The sequence below is a fragment of the Marmota marmota genome, unplaced genomic scaffold (genome assembly GCF_001458135.2).
Source record: "Marmota marmota marmota unplaced genomic scaffold, marMar, whole genome shotgun sequence".
Classification (NCBI taxonomy): domain Eukaryota; kingdom Metazoa; phylum Chordata; class Mammalia; order Rodentia; family Sciuridae; genus Marmota; species Marmota marmota.
In genome coordinates, this window is record NW_025999900.1 from 56,189,789 (window position 1) to 56,203,094 (window position 13,306).

General features: G+C 36.3%; 1 protein-coding gene across 5 annotated transcripts in view; it reads right to left on the minus strand.

Moving 5' to 3' along the window:
• Rps6ka5 (ribosomal protein S6 kinase A5) overlaps positions 1 to 12,894 on the minus strand; it is a 123,970-nt gene extending 111,076 nt beyond the window's left edge. Inside the window, exon 1 of one of the 5 annotated variants that reach the window (XM_048799189.1) lies at positions 12,624 to 12,891. The gene's annotated coding sequence lies outside the window, so the exon portion shown is untranslated. Of the gene's footprint in view, positions 1 to 12,623 lie in introns of all 5 variants that reach the window. The other 4 variants (XM_015494765.2, XM_048799190.1, XM_048799192.1 and 1 more) reach the window with 4 other exon arrangements.
• Between the last annotated feature and the right edge of the window lie 412 nt (positions 12,895 to 13,306).

A 13,306-nucleotide genomic window follows, 5' to 3' on the forward strand; every position in this document is an offset into this window, starting at 1 on the left:
CATAGATGGCTGACTCCATTCCTCAGGGCCAAGATGAGGCAGAACCTTACGGTGGAAGTGTGTGGTCGAGGAAAGTCGCTCAGGACATGATAATCAGGAAGCACAGCGTTCTCTCACCAAGGACAAAATATATACCCCAAAGGCATGCCCCTGGTGACTCACCTCCTCCAGCCACATGTTACCTGCCTAAAGCTAAGACCCAGTTAATCCTCATCAGAGATGAATGCACTGATTAGGTTCAGGCTCTGATAACCCAATCATTTCACCTTTAAGCTTTCTTGCACTGTCTCACATATGAGCTTTTGGGGGACACCTCATACCTAAATCACAACAGTATAGTATTTACTATGTGTCAAGAAATCTAAACATTTTATTATTCATTTTATGCAAACCTTACAGTAAGACTATTTACCTACAATACACTAAGATTGTTCCAAACCTAAAATGGTTGAGTACTTAAGAGAAAAAAAACAAAGAATAAGAAATATAATCTTTTAATTTGATGTTATTTTTAAGGTAACAGTCAATCAACTTCTTAAAAATGCTAATAAAATTTCAACTACCAATCCCTCATTTAAATGATTTTTTTCAGTTTTTATTAGAAATATCACATTAGTTGAAATTACTCCCAGAAATGCTAGCAAAGTAAGTAACTATATGAAATAACTAGCAATCTCTCCTTAGAAGTTGTAAATAATTGTGTTTTTCCAATTTATATCACACCTTTACTATGGAGTTCCCTATTGAATAAATAGCCAGATAGATGGTTATCTAGCAACTGGCATTTCCTATCCATTATCTCATTGATCTTGTAACTACATTGAGAGATGGGTATTACTAACTTACATTGAAAGGGACCTGGGCTCACAGCATTCATATGATTTCTTCAGGGAACTCAGATAGGCAGTGATAGTGTCAGGATACAAACATGGTATTCTAAGTCACCCCCTACCCTCAAGGCTTCCACAACCAGAAGGCATCAAAATGGTGTATAAGCCAACCTGACTGCATCCTCGACAGTCTCATGGCAAAACTTGTGTTTTTCTTTCTTATTATGGTAAGTCAAGATCACATCAAATCCCCAAAATACATGATCATGTATTATCAATAAAGAAAATTCAGAGAAAAAGTAGTCTTTTAGCTGAGATCCTCAAGCTCCGCTTCATTATCAGAATTACTGATAATACTGGGTAGATTTTAAAACTTTCCTATGGAATAAAGAGCTGTATAAGAATATTTCAATCAATGACAGATTGCAAATATGATGGTGGTCCTGTAAGGTTATAATGGAGCTGAAACATTCGTACCCTCTGGTATTTTTATATTCTATGTTTAGGCACACTTACATATGCAAATACCACTGTATTGCCTCTGCCCACAGTATTCGGTACAGCAACACGTTGTTCCAGTTTGTAGCCTGGGAGCTAAGCTACACCTTTAGCCTGAGTGTGGAGTGAGCCAGCCCATCTAGGTTTATCTAAGTACACTCTATGATGTTCACACTATGACTAAATCATCTAGGGACACATTTCTTAGAACATAACCCTGCTAACAAGTGGCATGACTATACTTGGACAGACATCGCAAAGAAAACCAAATGGTCATAAGGAAGGCAGACAGGAAAAGAAATAAATTAAAATCATTATTCCCACAAATACTTCCACATGAAAGAAAGAATTCTAAAAGATGAACCAAAGATATTTCTTGGACTTTGGAGTATCGATCTGAGAAATAATATGAGAGGCAGAATCAGAAGTGATATCTTTGTTAAACTATTTGGCCACATCCTGTGCTGGGCTGTGGGAAGCGGGCAGGGCAAGAGGGCTGCAGAAACACACAGATCATCTTGAGAAGTTTACAATGTGGAAGAAAGCTGAAGGGAAATTCAGAGGACAACTCGGTGCTGAAATCTCTACAAAGGACTCTTAGAGCAACGATTCCGAGAATGAAGCAATCTGGTAAGGATTTAGACAGCTGGAAAAAGAAAGAATACTTGGGGCTGGGGATGTGGCTCAAGCGGTAGCGCGCTCGCCTGGCATGCGTGCGGCCCGGGTTCAATCCTCAGCAACACATAATAAACAAAAATGTTGTGTCCGCCAAAAAATAAATAATAAATAGTTCTCTCTCTTAAAAAAAAAAGAAAGAATACTTGAGATGGGGGAAAATGATAAAAACACAGGTCAGAGCAGAGTACAGATAATGGTAGGGAGTACAAGAAAATAAACTGACTAGAAAGGAGGCGGGCTAGCAGGGGGGCTGAGGAAAAAACATAGAAACTAAAAGCTAAGCAAGAATTTGGACTTGAATATGTAACTGGAAAAAAGACACTATAAGTTCTTAGGGTAATTGTACAGTAATGTATTTAGTAAGTTGCATATTGTTTGTAATAGAACATAGTTCAAAATGTACAAAACAGAGGAGAGAACCTGCAAAAAACAGACCAGCTAAGATATCCCTTTCAATAACCCATGCATAAGGTAAAGTGAGCAATGGCACTAGGAACACAGGAGCACAGATGAATCCAAGGGCCATTTTTACAGAAAACTTATACAACTTCATGAGAAACTGGACATAAAGCGATTAAAATAGAGAAAAGCCAAAAATTATTTCAAAGTTCCAAGCTGAGTAAAGAGACCAACAGATTATTAATGGACTAAAGGAAACAAGAAAAAAGTGAAAAGAGAGAGCACTATCTGAATAAATGAGATGTTGACGGATATTATAGACATTTAAGATTTAAATAAAAAATCTTTCATCTCTCATATTCAAATAGTCCACAAAGTCTTCAAAATATCTGATGAACAGCATTTTTTTTCTTAGTTCAGAATATACAAAATTAACTCATCAGAAAAGTTTTTAGTTTCACTTCCAAAGAAAACCTTACATGACACATAAAGACATCTGATGAGGCTTTTCTATTATTCTAAGTAGCGCTGGAAAAAAATTATCTTAAAAAGGTAATGAAACTGAAAGATTAGTGGTGAATTTTTTGAATAAAACTGAGATTTTATTATATTCCTAATAAAAGTTTCCACCTACTCCATTTAGTCATCAAAACTGATTTAAAATTCAGGAATATCTATAAATGACATTTCTTAGTTATTCCATCTTCTCATAAAAGCTACACATTGTCAGCTGAGGTGAAGGAAAAGCGGCATCCATGGCTGACGACAGACCCACTATGGCTAAGTGGACATGCAAAGGTGAACCATCACAACTAAGCTGTTGGCACACTGTGTTAGTCAGCTTGTCATCGCTGTGACCAAAAAACCTGACAAGAACAACTTAGATAAGGAAAATTTTATTTGGGACTCGTGGTTTCAAAGGTTCAGTCCATGATTAGCCCACTCTGTTATTGCGGCAGAATGTCACGGCCTAAGGGTGTGACAGAGGACAGAGGCTCAGCTGAGGGTAGGCAGAAAGCTGAGAGAGAAGAGTAGCAGCCAGGGGACCAAGATATACTCCCCAAGAGCAGGCCCCCAGTGACCCACTTCCTCTAATCTTGCTTCACCTGCCTGCAGTTAACACACCTACAGCAGCCCTTTCAAACTATTAATCCATCAATGAATTGATCCATTAATTAGGGTACAGCCCTCATAATCTAAACACCTCTCAACATGCTACACTGTCTCACATATGAGCTTTTAGGAGACACCTCATATCCAAACCACAAACCACACTCACCTTTGATAAAATGCCTTAAAGGCCTATAATCAAACCACTCAAAGGAAAAGCAGACTATTAAATGTGCTGAAAGAAATACACACAAGGTTTGATTTTATTTGATAATAAAAATTTCTTCCCTCGTACTTACATGTTTTTGGAATCTAGGTTATACTAGCCTCAAAAATGAGATGGAAGAAATAATCTCCCTTATTCTGTTCTCTGGAAAAGTTTGAAGAATAAAATTACCCATGACTTTAATGTTGGTAGAACTCATTCTTAAACTCTACCAATGGTTTCCTAGTGGGGAGAGCTTTAATAACTGATCAAATTATTTCACAGTGATAGTACTATTTGGGCTTTTTGTTCCTTTTTCAAGTAGCTTGAAAATTTACACATATTAAAATTCATGTGCATGTAGTTTATTAGCATTTTTATTGCTGTGACCAAAACACCTGACAAAAACAACTTAGAAGAGGAAAGGTTTATCTGGGGCTCACAGATTCAGCGGTCTCAGTCCATGGATGGTCAACGCAATTGCTCTGGGCCCAAGGTGAGGCAGCACAACATGGGTGAAGGTGTCAGTGGAAGAAAGCTGCTTAGCTCATGGCAGAGTCAGGAAGGAGAGGGGGTGGGAAGAAAGAGGACACAAGAAGAACAAAACTTCTAGGGCATACCCCAACCCCCAGTGACCCACCTCTTACAGCTACACCCTACCTGCCAACAATTATCACCCAGTCAATCCATTCAAACTAGGTTGGAATGATCAGGCTATAGCTTTCATAATCTAATCACTTTACTTCTGACTATTCCTGTATTAACAGGAGCTTTTGGGGGACACCTCATATCCAAACCATACCACATGTTAAAGCTGGTATCTCAGAGCACTAATTCCTATCACTCCCCCCAAATTTTATGTTATTTTATCCAATATTTCAGTTTTCCTATTTAATCCCACAAATTAGATGTTATGACTATGGTTTCACATTGTTAATACCATTTACATTACTCTTCATCAAAACTTTTGGTATCTCAGAAACCTCCCTGGCACCACTTTTCTTCTCCCGGAAAGTACCTCTTCTAGAAAGTTTTCTAGTGTGGACTTACTGGTGGAAAATACACTCAGTTTTTGTGTATCTGACAATGTCTACTTTGTCCTCACTTATGGGAGTAGTTTTGCTGGGTATACATTTCCAGATTGACAGTTATTTCTCTGAGTATTTTATAGATATTATTCCACTATTCTACAGCTTCCATGGCTGTTACTGAAAAGTCAACAGTTACGATCGTTGTCAACATAATTACTGTTCTTCTACAAATAAATCTTTACCTTTCTGGCTTCTTTTTAGGTATTTCTACATCTATCACACTCAAAAGTTTCTCTCTGATGTATCTACATAAGAATTTATTTTTACTTGTCTACCCAGGATTTGATATGCTTAATAAATCAGTGAATTCATATGTTGATTACACTAATTAATGAATGCTCAGCTATTATCCCTTTGAATAGTGCCTCTCCTCATTTTGTTAGCTCCGTTTGGAACTCTGATTAGACAAATGTTGTCTTCTCTACCATCTATGTTTTAACTTCTCTTTTATATATATCTTTCATCCTATATTCTGCATATTTTCCTCAAGTCTATCTTCCAATTTGCTAATTCTCTCTTTAGCTATACTTCTGTATTAGTGAACCATCCTTTGTGTTTATAATTTGAATTATTTTATGTTCACTTCCAGAAGTAGTGTTGGCTATTCAAGTAGTACTGGGTTGATCTGTGCAGTGAACAGACCTTATTTTTAAATCTGTCTAGTTTGTTTTAGCATGTCTTATTCTTAATAGTACTATCAAATCTCTTCGAGATGTTGCTTAAAGAATATAAAGTCTCAATTAGAGTGGAGGGAAGAAGTTTTAGTCATCTACTGCACTGTATGGTAATGATGGTCAATTATAATCTAGTATATGATTCAAGTTTTCTAAAAGAATAGATTTGCATTATTACCATTTAAAAAAAGGTAAGTTGGTGAGGTAATGAATCCATTAGTTAATTAGCTTGAGTAAATCTTTATTTAATATATACATAAATGAAAACGTACTATAGTCCAGAAATAAACACAATTATGTCAATTTTTAAAAGTTAATAAAAATAAACATATAAACATTTCCATCATATTTCATATCAAATAAGTCCAATTATCTCTTTGGGTCTAATTCTGGTTTATTTGTATCTCTTTTACCCATAATGCCTTGGTTTTGAATGTTAGCGAATTTTTGATAGTAAGGTGATACCTATAAAACTCTGATACTTCTTTAAGGTCTAGGTAAGAATAATTTCTCCAAAGAGAATTCATATTTGCTTTTGTTATACACCTGGGAACAATACCAATGCAGAACTACTACCTTAAGCTAAATCCATACTTTCTTGAGTTTTTTGTTTTGCTTTGTTTTTATATTCAAGCTGTTGAGCTGCATGGTATGGGACTTATGGTTGTAAATGCTCAGGAAAGGCTTTTACTTATCTGTTTTCCTTCACCCAGAACAAATGCTGAGGTAGAAAAGTTTCCTCAACATTGCCAACTGGGGATTCCCCTCACTCCCATCATTAGTCTTTTCTCTCCCCCTGGTATTGGGGATTGAACCCATGGCCTTGCACACTCTAAGCAAGTGCTTTACCACTGAGCTACATTTCCAGTTCTTTTTATTTGGAGGCAGGATCTTGCTAAGTTGCCCAGGCTAGCCTCAAAGTTGCAATCCTCCTGCCTCAGTCTTCCGATTAGCTGTAATTATAGGCATATGCCACCACACTTGGCTTTCATTTAGTTTTTTAATGAACAATAGTCATTTCTACTTCTTAGGAGCCTTAGATGCTATCTCCCGTACCAAGCATGAAAATGGTAGATCTATAAAACTACTCACAAATGAACAGCATATTTCCCCAGCACAATTCCTGCCTTTAGTAAATGTCTCTAGATTCTTACTTCCATTTTCTCTTTTGAGTCTAAGAATTTTCCTTATTCCTGCCAGTTGATCTATGCGTTGATCTATGCAGTGAGTCGACTTTTTTTTTTTTTTCCTTTCTTTAAAGGTATTTTATCTAGCACTTTAGGGGTATGATAATCAAATGGGTTTTCCAAGATATCTAAGCTGTCATCTAATCAGAAAGTGAAATTAAGCCATTTTAAAATTTCTACTTCTGAATTTGGAATATACTGCCATAATAATAAATCAAGAAATAGAATTGGTTTCATTGTGCTTGATACATGCTATAAAATTCAATTCCGAAAATTGGTTAATATTACATTTTCACAATGTATTTGAGAAAATTTGATACCCTATTTTGCTACAAAGAAGTTACCTACTACCATTGACTAAACGCTGTGTGGCTTTAACCATATCTAGAATAAAACAAGACTTCAGTCTGAGTTTTTAAAACTTATTTTTAAGACACTGCTTTAAATCTATTTTTTTAATAAAATAATTAATTAATCAAAAGCGCAGTAAAACTGTGTAAACAGTAGTTTCATTTGGTTAATTTTGATGATGTTTTTACTAAGTTTTGCTTTTGGTAAAATACCATAAGAATTGACAACATTTCTAACACTTCAATATGGAAAATAATGTAAGTTCTAATTTCCAGAATATACAAAGACAAAGTAAACACTAAAAAGAAAAACAGTAATTTGCTTTCAAAATTCAAGGTGTTAGGGTCTGTAAACAAGTCAAGATGGTGCCTGGCATTTTGCCACAGTGGTTTATGAAGTAACACCAGCGAGCCATTAAGTGTGGAGATTCCTTATTGGTTGACTGCTGTATCTAGTTTATGATAATTAAGATAAGCTGTGTGGAATGTATATATACCCCTCCTGTCCTACAATAAACGGCTCCCACTCCTGCTGTATCAATCTACACAAGTTGCTCGTCACCCCCTGGTTAGTTTGCTGCAGCCGGACTGCGGCACAAGGATCTTTATAGAAATCTTGTCCCTATATGGGATAAGAGTACTCATTCATTCATTCAATATCCACTGAGTGACTACTATGTATGAGGCATTACTCTTGAAAATTTACCCATTAAGAAAATTTCTGTTTGTACAAATCCTTTTTTCCTGGTGATTTATATTACTCAATTAGTGAAAAATTCCATTGGAAAAAGTATACCAAGATGAGTGGATTTTTATGTTGCCTTGGCAGCCAATTGTGCCTTCCATCTAAAGAACTAGGAGCTATCCCAAGCAAGGTTTTCCCCAGAATGCCCAGGAGAACACAAGACTGGGCTCTGAACACTAGCAAATGCTTAGGTAGGCATAAACAAGACATGGGTCAAAGTCCACATGGCATCTGCCAGTATAAACAAGTTTCTCATGTAAGGGACTCCTTGATCAGGGGTTGGACAACGAGGCATTAGACTGTGTACCAGGCAAAAGAAGTCTCCTGTGAAAGGCACACTCAGCTCCCTTCATTTCCCGTTAGGGTTGCTAATTGCTCTTGACTAGAATCCCAATTTAGCTGGGAGGTTCCCAAAATACCAAAACCCCACAAACTCTCCAGGCAATATAGATCATAATTTATTACATAAGCAAAAATTTTTTTGTCACAGATTTCTTACTGTCTCACCAATTGTTAAGACAAACCTGTGGTAAAAAGATGAGATGAACCATCTCGTATCATGAATTACTTAAAACTGGAATGAATTTGAGGGGGAATTTATATAATCTTGAACTCAAAATATTTAAAATATGCACAACTCCTTGTAAAACCCCTGGAAATGGAAAGTTAGTAAGCTAACCTGACAGTTTAACATTTAAGCAGGACAAGTAGTATTCATGAATTGTATTCTTAAGATTTCACCTAAGCTTTCTCATATCCAGTAAGTACTGAGAAGGATGTGGAAAAACTAGAATCCTTATATATTACTGGTAATAATGTAAAATGATGCAGCTCCTTTGGTTACCATTTGAGCCAGCAATTTACTCATTGTTATATATCCACAAAAATGAAAACACGTTCGCACAAAACACTGCATAAGAATGTTCATAGCAGATTTATAAATAACAGCTAAAAAGTGGAAATACACAAATGTTCATCAACTGATGATTGGAAAAACAAAATATGGTATATTCAGACAATAAAAAATCTATCCATAAAAGGAATGCAGCACCGATACCTGCTACAGCACTATGAACCTAATATGTTATGTAACAGAAATAGCATATACTGCATGATTCCACTTAAAGGAAATGTCCAGAAGAGGCAAAAATACACATACCACATACCGATAGTAGATTCATACTTATTTAGTAGTAGGGATAATAGTGATCTTTGAAGTAACTGCCAAAGGGTTCAAAACTGTTATAAAATTGATTTTGGTGATGTCTGTGCAATTCTGTGAATAGAAAGCCACTGAATCAAACACTTTAAATGGATAAACTATATGATATGTGGATTTAACCTCAATAAAGTTGTTAAAAAACAAAACAAAAACTCATGCAAATAAAACACATTCTGTGCATTTAAATTGGCAGGTAAAGCTTTTGACAAGTTATCACAAACACTATTCTTAAGGGAAACGAGAAACCATGGTTCTGTAACTCTCTTTCCCCTGGGAGAAGATGCTGGCTTTGAAAATAGAAAACAAAGGTAGAGATGAAAGACATTATTTTGTCATTATTTGAAATCATTACTTCTTAGGTCTATGGTATGGTGGGGCTACTTGGTTTTTTGGTTGTTATTGTTGCTTTGTTGTTTTTTGCAGTACTAGGGTTTGAACCCAGACTTTATCCCAACTAGGCAAGCTCTCTACCACTGAGCTACGTCCTAGGCCTTTTTAAAGGTTTCATTTTGAGGCAGGGTCTCACTAAGTTGTCCAGGCAGGCTGCAAACCTGGGATCCTCTGCCCAGCCTTTCAAATAGCTGGGATTATAGGTGTGCACCACCACTGCTGTATGGTTGCTTTACATTTGTTTAATTTTGTTTTTTAAATCCACCTTTATGAATGATCCAAAGGTCAGAATGCCCTAGAAAAATCTCCAAGTTGACAGTTACACTAAACTCTTTCTAACAAGGTGCTTATTACAGGGTTCATTCACGGTAGCTGTAAAGCTGACTCTACATAATATGCTAACTACTCAGGAGGTTCACGAAGACCGAGGATGGCAAAACCCTAGCCATGAAAGCTCATTACTAAGTAACTGAAAGACAGGTGAATTTAAACCTGTGCATGGGAGGCTAGAGCAGTGGCTGGGACTGACAGTGGAAGCCTAGGAAAAAGACTTTTTTTCCTGCTGCAAGGTTTGGCATTTTGGAAGGTATAGACCATACCCTCAAAGGACAACTGCAGTCCACCTATCAGGGCCTGGGGATCCAACAAGGTACAGAAGTCCCTGAGAGGGTGAAGCTAATCTTATTTTTTTTTAATGATCTATTCATGGAATACTTTATTTAAAGACTTTCAACTAATTATAAGTCCATACATAGTGAATATTATGTGTTTCTGATGAGCAAACCTTTTTTTATTTATATATAACAGCGGAATGCATTACAATTCTCATTACACATATACAGCACAATTTTTCATATTTCTGGTTGTATACAGAGTATATTCATACCAATTAGTGTCTTCCTACCTGTATTTTGGATAATAATGATCCTGACATTCCACCATCATTAATAACCCCATGCCCCCTCTCTTCCCCCAAAACCACTCTGCCCTATCTAGAGTTCGTCTATTCCTCCCATGCTCCCTCTCCCTAGCCCACTATGAATCAGCCTCCTTATTTCAAACAAAACATTTGGCATTTGGTTTTTGGGGATTGGCTAACTTCACTTAGCATTATCTTCTGTAACTCCATCCATTTACCTGCAAATGCCATGATTTTATTCTCTTTTATTGCTGAGTAATATTCCATTGTGTATAATGCAACATTTTTTTAATCCATTCATCTATTGAAAGGCATCTAGGTTGGTTCCAGAGTTTAGCTATTGTGAATTGTGCTGCTATAAACATTGATGTGGCTGTGTCCCTGTAGTATGCTGTTTTTAAGTCCTTTGGGTATAGACCAAGGAGAGGGATAGCTGGGTCAAACAGAGGTTCCATTCCCAATTTTCCAAGGAATCTCCATACTGCTTTCCATATTGGCTGCACCAATTTGCAGTCCCACGGGCAGTGTATGAGTGTACCTTTTCTCCCACATCCTCACCAACACTTATTGTTGTCTGTCTTCATAATAGCTGCCATTCTGATTGGAGTGAGATGAAATCTTAGAGTGTTTTTGATTTGCATTTCTCTAATTGCTAGTGATGATGAACATTCCTTCAACGAGAGAATATATTTTCTTCTCAGCAGCACATGGATCCTTCTCTAAAACAGACCATATACTATGCCCCAAAGCAACTCTTAGCAAATATAAAAAAGTAGAGATACTACCCTGCATTCTATCAGATAACAAAATTAGAAATCAATGATAAAATAAGAAATAAAATCCAATCCAAAACTTGGAGACTAAATAATACGCTACTGAATGAACAATGGGTTACAGAAGACATCAAGGAAGATATTAAAAAATTTTTAGAGGTGAAGCTAATCTTCAGTGGGGAAGAAAAATGGTCTGTTCTCTTAGGACCCCTGACTCTGTCCAGGTGTACAGCCCTAGGCCTGCTGAGGATAGAAACAAATAATTAAGAGCCTCCTCTTCAATTCTACTGAAGGAAGAAAAAAGAAAATAGCCAGCTCCCACAGCAGTCGCAATGGCAGAGCTGAAGGGAAAGATTACATGCAGACATGATCAGCTACGTAGCTGAGGGCCCAGGGCACAATGAAAATATGCCTGGCCTGGCCCATGAATTACTAAGAAGTCAAAATAGCAACTGCAGGGCATTACTGCAGGGCTCTTCAAGAAATGGCCACCAGAGATATGAAAAATTATGCTCTATCTATGTGATATGAATTGGAATTCATTCTGTTGTCATATATAACAAACTAAAAAAAGTAATTTACTCTAATGTTTATTTGTTGCATCGTGAATTCTTTATCAATAGTTAACATTTTTTCTCATAAATCTGGGAAGTACATATATGTCTATATTCTGTTAATTACTTATATAATTGTTATAGTTCTTTGTTAGATTTGATATAGTACCTCTCTTTTTATATAGTACCATAAACATACTTTTAAATTTGCAGTCCCTATTTTTCTATAATAAATATTGCAAAATCAAAAAAAGAGATGGCGATCTCTTCAACCACACAGACTGGTTAGCTCCAAGGCCAGCCCTGATTCCCGAGTAGCAGAGCAGAGGTAGGCATGAGCACATGTAAAGCAGAAACTCAACATTACCACCCAGAGATCACCACTGCTACCATTTTGGTTTTTATCCCAAGATTTTCCTACATATATAAATATACACAGACATTTATTCACAGAGTTATTTAATTATGGAAATTGGATATTGTGTATTCTCTGTGGTAGCCTATTTTTCAACTTATGACTTTTTGGAGAGCTTTCCAAAATGTAAATAAATACAGACAATTTCAATCCTATTATATAGCTGACAGGTCCATGTTCCATTTATCCAAACCCTTACTGTTGGGTTTCTGAAGGGATTTGGGTTTTTCATTACTACAAATGATGTTCGTTGAGTATCAGTAACACTTAGTGAAGACTAAATGAGTCAATCAATATAAAGCATTTCAGAGAATAGCTGGTTGTCTAAAAGTGTTAGTGTGATCTTTGTGAGGTTGAATTAATTTATATTCACAACAGCAAGGGAAAATATTCTTTAATTCTTAGAATTTTTGCCTTTTTATTTCTTTTGTGAGTGATCTGTTTGTAATCCTCTTCCTATTGTATTCCACAAGCTTCTAAAATTTTCATTGACTTTTGCACTGGGGATATCAATTCTGGTCATAGGGATAACAAGTGTTCTTTTTCCTTACTTAAGAAAAAAAGGAATAAACTTACAACTTACCTCCAGTTCCTAGAACCTTCAGGAGCTCAAAATTTTCAATCCCAACCTTCTCTGCATGTCCTGTTAAATTAGCTAAAAAGAAAGATAGAGAGAGAGAAATAATTAAGGGGCTCACAACAGGACAGGTCCCATGGGGCTTCTGATGTACCAGTAAAGTTCTATTTCTTGGCCTGGGTGATTAAACCACCAGGCACTTTATAATTTACTTGTTAAGCGGCATAGCTACATTTTGTGCAATTTTATGTTTTACATTACAATAAAACTTTTTAAAAATTTTAACTAGATAACGGTACCAAAAGTTAACATAAAGTATTAAAAGACTCACTATGGACCAATATAATCTGAAAATAAACAAAAATTCTAACATATATACTAAAAAGAAAATTTGATAGATTTAGAAGATATATTTATTGATTCAGCAAATATTTACTGAGCATCAAATGCCATCCTTAGCTCTAGGTTGGGTCCATTTCTGCCACTAAGAATATGTCACTGTCACCTGCACACATGGCGTCTCAGCCACCTCACCTCTGAAGAGCAAGCACTGGCTGGGCGCAAACTAAGATCCCTCTACCTCTAACGTTCTAGGACTATGTTTAAAAATATAAATTCTCCAAAAACATATTTTATCCTCCACAAACTTTATAATGAGCACTTTCCACTGAATTCTGGTCCTATCGATG